The 9,644-nt window shown below is 48.7% G+C and overlaps 1 long non-coding RNA gene across 1 annotated transcript; it reads right to left on the reverse strand.

Moving 5' to 3' along the window:
- Nucleotides 1-8,374: 8,374 nt before the first annotated feature.
- On the reverse strand, nt 8,375-8,946 carry LOC122373898. The gene is made up of 2 exons (XR_006255125.1): nt 8,779-8,946; nt 8,375-8,639 (listed from the first exon to the last, which is right to left on the reverse strand). It is a non-coding gene; the product is annotated as an uncharacterized LOC122373898 (long non-coding RNA).
- Between the last annotated feature and the right edge of the window lie 698 nt (nt 8,947-9,644).

Genomic DNA, 9,644 nt, shown 5'->3' on the forward strand with positions numbered 1-9,644 from the left:
TCATATAGAAAGGCCAGTCGGCAAGTGTCACTTTGCCAAAGTGCCACTTATCAAAGGGACACTTTGGGAAACGTTGGTGCAGGTGTGTAAGAGTGGCTATATGAATCCATTGTGGGGTCGCCCTTTCCAATAAGTGTCACGTAACAGCAATGGGACCAGGGACTCTATATGAACTGGACCCAGGGTGCTCGCCAAGAAGACCAATGTCTCCATCCTATGATCCTTCCGGCTCTGAAATGGTCTTGTCAGACCGAAAGGGCATAACCGAACAAAACAAACCGAGTTCGTTAGCTGGCTGCGTGGTGTAGTGGTTAGCGCACTAACCTCTCGTTCGAATGACAGTGGGTTCGCATCCCAACGCCGGATGGTGCTTTTGGCATGTTGTCCCAGTAAACATGCCGACGTCGGCGACTGGGGGGCTCGAATCCCGCCGCCGGTTGATATTTTTGGCGCGTTGTCCCAATAAACATGCCGACGTCGGCCCCGTCGGTCCAACGACAAACGATCTCGTCAACCTCGGCAAACGATCTCGGCCCGACGTCGGCTCGAAGTCGGCTGGACTTCGGCTGGACGTCGGAACATGCGGGCATATCCGACGTGCAGCCAATGTCGGGCCGAGGTTGAACCGACGTTGGGCCGACGTCGGGCCGAGCCTCGGCCCGACGTCGGGCCGACGTCGTCATGTTTACTGGGGCGCTCTCCTGACAAGTCGGTGCCCTTTTCACCGTAGAGGGCCCTCCTGATCTGTCGGCGCCCTCATGACCGTGCATCGCCTTCCTCACCTGTCCGCGGCCTCCTCTTTATACAGTATCCTCCTGGCCTGTCAGCGCCCTCTTCACTCGTATAATGCCCTTCTCATCGTATGGCATCCTCCTCACCACACGGCGCCCTCCTGACCTGTCGGCGCTCTCCCCACCATACAGCGCCCTGCTGACTTGTCGGCACCCTCTTCACGGACAGCGTCCTCCAGATCTGTCGCAGCCCTCATCACCGTGCAGTGCTCTCCTGACCTGTTAGCACCCTCCTCGCCTGTCGGCGACATCTTCGCGTTCAGCGCCCTCCTGACCAGCCGGCGCCCTTTGCAACGCATAGCGCCCTCATCACCATGCATCGCCCTCCTGACCAGTCGTTCATCGTACAGCGCCCTCCTGACCTGTCGGCGCCCTCCTCACAACACATCGCCCTTCTGACCGGTTAGCGTTCTCCTCACCATGCAGACAACGCAACAGTGTACAATTAGGAAATCGTTAAGGAACCTATGTTTAACCCTCGCCGGCACAGGCCATTTTGTCATTCGACGGCACAAGGGTACGACCCCCCCTCGCATTTGGCCCCTGATGGAGCTAGAGCTTCGCGGAAAAACGAGCGTGTTGCCCGTCACGAGACGAAGCCGATGATACCCAATTTTAAGGTCCTAGGTCATCGGGTGACCATCCAGGTCAGGTCAATGACCCGAAAACCGGGAAAATCGGGACCTGTTAGAAAGTCGTAAAGTGTGGTTGCTATGTGGTTTTCCGGGGTGCTGATCACGAATATCGTGTTAGTTTTGATCAGAGATGATGTTTTTAAGCATTTAGACCAGGTCGGGTCAGGTCAGAGGTCAACCGGTAGGGGTCGTGACGGGTATTCGTAGTACCTGTCATCCGTCTCTGACAGCTTCGTAGCATGTTACGAAGGCACCAAAACTACTTCGTAAATGTTCATATGGTTGCTAAATTCGAAGGGAGGGGCGGAGGAAACCCGGGGGCCTCCTTTCTACAGAGGGCCTCCTCCCTAGAGGGGCCTCCTTTCTACAGAGGGTCTCATGCCTACATAATTACATATACAACACAATGCATTCACTTTTGTTCAGCTTTCATATGGCCGGCGCACTGGTATGTTTCTTTATTCTTACCGCTGCAGCGGTAAGAAACATACGCATATCACAAGTCTCCGAGTGGCATGGTAACTGGCAAAAAAAAAACTCGGGCGCCGGCGGCGGCGGCGGTGGCGGCCGAACCGCAGCAGGAGGGGGAGGATCTGCGAGGAATGGGTGGATACTGGATGACGGTCAGAGTAACACTTGGTGTATTATCATATATCGTTCAAGCACTTAACCGTATTCCGGGCGGGCTCTGAAAAAACTCTGAATCGGGCGGGGGCCTTTTTGGCCCCCGTCAGAACTCGAAAAGCACGAATCGTAGCAAAAGCACAAACGGCAACGGCGTTTGATAGTTCATTGAGCGACTTACAACTTTTGTAAACAACTTTTTTGGATCAGGTCAATATTGAGGTCGCCAGAGGTCATAACAAATAACATGGCTTATAACGACGTACATAGATAGGTCAACTTCAAAATCTGACCTAGGAAGGTCACGCTGGGTACCAATCGACGCGTCATGACCAGGCGAACGGTTTGGTGCACTAACAACTATTTAGCCCCATCATGTCGTGATTTATTGGCTAAAAACTGTTGATGACCTCACCTCACCTCAGATGATCATTCCCGGTGCCCCTGTCAGTAAATGCACCTGGGTGCTTACAGATTAGATAATCTGACGTAATTCAGAAAGAATTGGGTGGTTTTGACTCGTTTTCTCGAAGCAGGACACAGTTCATTATATTTTCCAATAGGGTTGTCACGATTCTGACCTGAGTGACGTCTGTAAGATTGAAACTATACTGTTATCAATTCTTTCTGTGTGAATGATGCCACGTTTACTTGCTGTAAGTAAAACATGGTTTCGTTAGTAAATTTTCCTAGGTCCAGGTGGTTTGCTTCATTTACGCCGTAGATGAAACAAACAATAGATGGATAGGTATATATTAATTTCCCGGTCAAATAAATTATTATGAGTTGTGCGAAGCATGGCTATGGGAATATCACCACGGTCTGATAAATAGTTTGGGTAATTGCATCCATCGTAAAAATACCAACACAGCCACAGGTATATACTCGTATTACAGAAATGGGCTGCTGTGTTCATGCATTAACCCGCGCCCTGCCGGGGGGTGTTAAACACCCCCCTGCAGTTTTTCGTGAATATCTCAAAAACGGCGGCGCGGCACACTTTATCCTACATCATTTCTACATATGTTGTGAAAATTTCAGACCCTGGTCACTTATCCCGGCACCGCCTGGGCTATTTCCGTACCCACGACAGCCTGGGGGGGGGGGTCGGATCCGACCCCCCCTGTTATCTCGAGAACCAATGGTCGTATCGAGCCCCGCGAGGCGGCGTTCGAAAGGTCTCTACGAGACCTTCCCAAAGGACTCTTAAGATTTTAAGATTGAGGTCAACTTTCGGGTCAAGGTCAGGTCAAAGGTCAAATTCAGGGGTTTTGCATGATTAGGCTTACGGACAGCGGAACTGATAGCTGCTGCTCGAAACTCACCAAAAATGACCTCAAAGGCCTAGTGAAGGTACCATGTGCGTATAGGGGTCATACTAAGTACGGGTCAAGGTCAGGTCAGGTCACGAAAGGTCACGGTTTTCACTTTCTGCTACATGGGCGTGCGACACATGTTTTATGGCTTATTTTTCACGCCGAATCCGATGGTAATGGTTATATGTGACCCCAAGTCACTGTGCTGGTGATGAGTGTGCATTGAAAGCATAAAAAAATCGTTTTTACCATACAAAACTAAACGAGGGCTAAGAAAAAGTCAATTTTTCAACTTTTTATTTTTAACATAAAAATGCACTTTTCTAGACGAGCTTTGTCCCAGGAATCTAGCGGTGCCATTTGTTTTTACATGCGATGTTCAGAAGTGCCTCTAATTCACGAAAATGCTTATGACGTCACCATGCCCTATGCATGTTGGAGCTATTTTTACAATTTGGGGGTCAAAAATCAAGATAGAAAGTTGAAATTTGGGGCATCTTATGTTCTAATAGAGCTCTACAACGTATATTCCGGTTTTTTGGAAATTCCCAAAATTTTGGATTTTATTAGCTGTTTTCAAAAATATAGTCTTTTGAATTTTTAGGGGTGAAAAACGCATTTTATGGAAAATCCGAGATAGCCATTTTGAAGAACTCGTTGAGCTGCGTCTTTTCCAGTCCTTAATTTGTTATTTGCTTAAAACCCTGATTTTTGGTGATTTTTTAAACATTTACCACTTTTTGACTAAAAATGCCATGTAGTTACATCACTAAAATCGATATATCTAAAAAAAAAAATAGAAATTTTTTCTTAAAAATTGCACAGGAAACGTCAAATTGATGGGGGAGAAGGTATGCCAAGTTTCAAGTAGATAGCGAAAGTGGTTCATGAGTTATTCAAGAAAAACGGAGGGGGGGGGGTCGGATCCGACCCCCCCCCCAGGCGGTCGCGGGTTAAGGTCAGGTCACCAGGTCAGGTCAAATGACCTCACTACATAAAAAGTTTCAATGTCTGCCAAAGCTACACGGAGTGACCAAACGCTTTAAACTTTCAGAGATGCAAATGCAAAAGAGCGACCAAATGCAAAAAAATGTAGGTATGTCTTGAAATTTTGATATCGATGACATAAGGTCAGGTCAATTTTGCGACCTTAAATTGAAAGTCGCCTTTTTAGACGGAAGTCATTATAAACACTCTAAAACACTGAATTACTAGTATCTTTGACACACTGAACATGAAAATGGCACCCGTGACCCCTTTTTATAACCCTGAGGTCATCTCAGGTCACCAATGGTATCTGACTGTTTTTCGCGAATAACTTTTGATAGAGGCATGCTAGAGCGATAAATACATACACCTTAGTTGTGTTTGGCTCGACGATACGGATGGACTGATATGGAACTTAACCCTTATCGGTCAGGTCATGACCTTGACCTGAGGCCAAATTTTCACGTTGACCTTTCAAGGTCAATTGATAGTTCATTCCACACGTCTTGACGAGAGGAACACGATGCTGGTATAGGGAAGTTGATGCAAATTTTGAGACGAAAGTTATTGCCGAAAACTGGTTTCCGAAAATATCGGCTATTTTGGCAGTTTTTGCGGCCACTGCAGGTAGAACCGTTGGCGGCAAAACCGTTGACGGCACCCGGCATGATTTCTCGGAGCGCATTTATACAAATAATTTTTCTACATAGGATAGGGTCTTCTGTTTACAGAGGACCTCATCCCCTGTCCCTTCCTACAGTGGGCGGTGACGAGGTTGGGAGTCTATTCTGTACAGTTTCCTGAGTTCTCAGTTCTCACTATAGTGAGAACTGAGAACTCTCTATAGAGAGTAGCAGGGACCAGAAGCCAGAAGGTAATTTGCTTACAGTGGGCCTCCACTCTATGTACTTAATATACGACACTGTCTTTGACTACCGGGAGCCTCCTGCCCACAGAGGGCCTCTTATCTACAGAGGGCTTCCTCTCTACAGATTGCCTCTTATCTACAGAGGGTCTCCTCTCTGCTGAGGGTGTCTTTCTCTCCTGAGGGCCTCCTTTACAGAGGGCGTCCTCTCTACAGAGGGCCTCCTCTCTAGTCTCTACAGGGACCTCCTCTCTACAGAGGGCTTCCTATCTATGTAGGGCCTCCTCTCTTCAGAGTCTCGTCTTTACACAGGACCTCCTCTATACAGAGGACCTCATCTTTGCAAAGGGCCTCCTCTCTTCAGAGGGCCTTCACTCTACAGAGGGCCTCTTACATACAGAGGACCTCCTTTCTACTGAGGGAGTCCTCCTCTACAGAGGGCCTCCTCTCTTCAGACGATTTCCTCTCTACAGAGGGCCTCCTCTCTTCAAAGGGCCTTCTGATTTCAGACGGTTTCCTCTTTACAGAGGGCCTGCTCTCTACAGAGGGCCTCCTTTTTACAGAGGGCCTCTTTTTTACAGAGGGCCTCCTTTTTGCAGAGGGCCTCCTCTCTACAGGGGGTCTCCTCTCTAAGGGGGCCTCCTCTCTACAGAGGGCCTCCTACCCACAGAGGGCCTCCTACCCACAGAGGGCCTCCTACCCACAGAGGGCCTCCTCTCTACTGAGGAGTCAGAGGGGCCCTAGCGGTCAGACACAGACACTAGTGGTTATTCACAGGAGATGAGAAGGGCCCTAGCTGTCACTTGTCAGGCTGATCAGAGGGCCCTGATTGTTCTGACGTCATTTTTAGATTCCCGCGTGAATTTCGTTCGCCTCCGACGTGATTTTGGCCAACGTGGGCCTTCGGCCCACGTAGGATTCAGGCCGAAAGGATTCAGGCCAACGTGGGCCTTCGGCCCACGTTGGCCTGAATCCTTTCGGGGGGCCTCCTGAAAACCCCAAGGGAGGGGCGGGCGCCCCCTCCGCCCCCCCCCCCTTGGCTACGTCCCTGGGTCCATCCGATCCCCCTCCCCCCTACGCATGCGAGGGTTAAAATCGGAACCAGTTGGACCCATTTGATTCCACCAAAGTCAATGACCACGTTTCCATGGGCTCACTGATCCGGATCAGTAAAAATGGATTAGCTAAATCCAGTACCTATAGTTAGTCAATATATGAAAATGAAAATAAGGGATTAACTGATGATATAAGCCCAATCCATATCGAATGATATCATGTAGCGAAGAGTTCGAGAAATATAATACGATTTAAATTTGCTGATCCGGATCAGTGATGCCCATGGAAACGGGGTCAATGAATACAAACTGTGTTTCATAAGGTGCATCAAACAAAACTTGGCAAGACAGCTCAGGAAACGAGTTGCCGACTGCGCGACTAACGGCTGCGTGTGAGACAGAAGTCAGAAGAAGAAGCCAGAGGGAGACGGACCAGTCACCATCACAGGGTGGGCGGACCTCGAGAATACTGTGGGAGCCGACACCTTTCAGGAATTCCGGCCACCTGGGACCGGGCCAGTCTGCCCGGCGCGCCGCGGCGCGGGTCGGGTCCGGTCGGGTCCCGTCTGGCAGACCACCGACGCCAGCAACGCGTGGGTGACCGAGGGTCGCTGCGGGAGGTCCCCCGCCGGCCGGGGCAGACGAGGGGACGCCCCCGCCGCTGAACGACCATCGGAGATGCGTGCTTTGTGTAAGGGTTCCAGGTAGCAGCTCAAACCTCGGACCCGCCACCAGGTAATGCCTCATATCAATCACAGACGACACCTCGGCCACCGTCCGTTCCATCGTTCCCATCCTCAGGATACTGAAAATTGAAATCCTTCTTCACCACGCCGCACTCCCACTCCGGGCTGGACAAGCACCTCTATCTCATGCATGCTGCTCCCTTGGAGCGGCACCGCTGCTCCCGAGGGAGCGCACCCCGTAGCCGGGTGCAGAGTGCTTGGGCCTAACCCAACAACACAAAAAACAAACACCCGGGCCACCGCATATCAGCGGCTGGGGCGGTCAGCCCGGCCGAGAGGACCCGGCGCGGCGCGCGCCTCATAACCCTCTCCCGTATTGGTGTTTTGCCAGCCGCGAACGTATCAGGGGGAGGGGGGGTCAGTTGGAACCCCCCTTGCCGTTTAGCCCCTGATCGAGCTAGAGCTTCGCAGAAGAAACGAACGTGTTGCCCGTGACGAGAGAAAGCTGATGATACGCCATTTTAAGGTCCTAGGTCATCGGTTGACCTTCCAGGTCAGGTCAATGACCCAAAAGGCGGGAAAATTGGGACCTGTTAGAACGTCGTAGTGTGGCTGCTATGAGGTTTTTCGGGGTGCTGATCACGAATGTCATGCTAGTTTTGATCACAGATGATGTTTTCATGCATTTAGGCCAGGTCGGGTCAGGTCAGGTCAGGTCAGGTCAACCAGTAGGGGTCCTGCCTAAGGTGTAGAAGGTGTCAACCGCCTCTGACAGCTTCGCAGCAATTAAGAATTAAGATGGCACCAAAACTACTTCGTGAATGTTCAAATGGTTGCTAAATTCGAATTCAGCTCCGAAAACTAGCCTAGCAACATGTAAAACTCGAAAAAGTGAACCGAGGTCAGGTCATCAAAGGTCAAGACCTGGCCTGATCTTCAGGTGACCTTGACACCCACCTTAATGCATGGAAGCAACATCATATCACATGTTTGAACGCTTGAAACCACGAAGACTGCAAACGCGCGTAAGCCGACGACGTACGCCGAATCGCAATTCCAGCCAAACATGGTCTCGAAAAGAAGGTCACAGGTCCAAGGTCATCTGGGTCAGGGTCATGAAATTTTTAGGGTAGGTGTAAAATTGATTAGCGCGAGGGCACTAAAGTTTCGTTGGGATCGGCCACTTTTTACGTGAGATATTCGCGAAAAAACGAGAGGGTCCGTTCGACCCCCCCCCCCATACGGGCGAGGGTTAAAGCCAGAAATATTTGCGATACTGTTCGGATGTTGTCTTCATCTTCCATCATGATTTATACCTATTGCCTGTGCATGTGTATTTACACATTGACGTGATCTCTCCTGTGCTTGTCATAGTTGACTGTGGCAGAGCGGGTGGGACCGTGGCCTTATTTTTGATGATGATTCAAATGATTGTGCTCCCCTCTATGTAGGTATACATATGCTGTCGGCGAAGCGATGTTCTGAAGTGGTGGTTTGAGCTGCGTGCAGTGTAACACAGGCCATACGTTTTTGGTGCTTTAACCAGCCCAATTTGCCTGCTCTTGTAGCTCGTCGTCGTCCGATGTCCGAGAGCTTAATCCAAAACCGTTGTCGGCACTTTGCTCTTTTGGCCATCCAACATGCAGTCTCCGAATGGTTTGATCTTATTGCAATGGTCTTCTGTAAAATTACACAAACAGAATAAACATCCAGACGCTACGGGCATAAATTAAACAAAGCTTAAATTAAACAAGTTGGAATGGATAACCGGATCATTTCACAAAAGCGAACCAGACAGAACAGACGAAATGAAACTTACGAATTAGTTTAAAATCTTGAAGGTTATAACGCCCATAATAATTTTCCGTATCTTCCGTAAATAAGTTCTTCAGCTGGTGCAAATTTTCCTTTACGTATGATCAAATCGAAGAACATAAAAGAAAATATTTCTTTAAAAACGCAACAACTATGCATAACTTACAAACAGCTTTTTACATTTTTGGTTGGTTCAAGCAAGGCTAAAAAAAAAATATAAACTGGCCCTGCTGCACGAGAATAAAAACAAAAATAATGCGACATAAAAGACAGTGAGCTTTTACTGTAAAAATTTGTAGGAATGAAGAGTCACCGCAGTCGAAGATAAATATAAATGACATTGAGTCGACCTCAATGAATTATTTCTGATATTGATGGTTGAATCACCGTGTTAATTCACAAATGCTTATCCTAATACGGTACCTAGCTAATGCTGATACGATTTACATAATCCATAATCTGATATTGTTGTCATGAACGATTGCGATAAGTAATTAAATGCAAAGGGTTTTCTTTGCAACACTCATTCGAAGCGTGGATAGAAATTCTGACATTATGAGGAGCCAATGCAGTTCGCATCAACCGCCTCCAGCCAAAGCGCCGTGCCCAAGGCCACCCAATCAAAAATCGACTCGGAAATGCCCCCTACTAGCAAACAGGTTCGCATTTCATCGATTGATATCAATTCTCTCACAGTCGTCGCACTACTGCACGAACTACAGCACTTCGTTTATGTCAATGACTTTGTGTACTCGCTCTTTCAGCAACAAAGTTAGATTCCACAATTCATCCAAGTTCATATCAAGTTTATGTAGACGGTTTTCATGCACCAGTGCTCAGAAACCGAACCAGCACGGGAGGAAGTTTATC

This window comes from Amphibalanus amphitrite, unplaced genomic scaffold (genome assembly GCF_019059575.1).
Source record: "Amphibalanus amphitrite isolate SeventyFive unplaced genomic scaffold, NRLGWU_Aamphi_draft 000004F_arrow, whole genome shotgun sequence".
In the NCBI taxonomy this organism is placed as follows: Eukaryota; Metazoa; Arthropoda; class Thecostraca; order Balanomorpha; family Balanidae; genus Amphibalanus; species Amphibalanus amphitrite.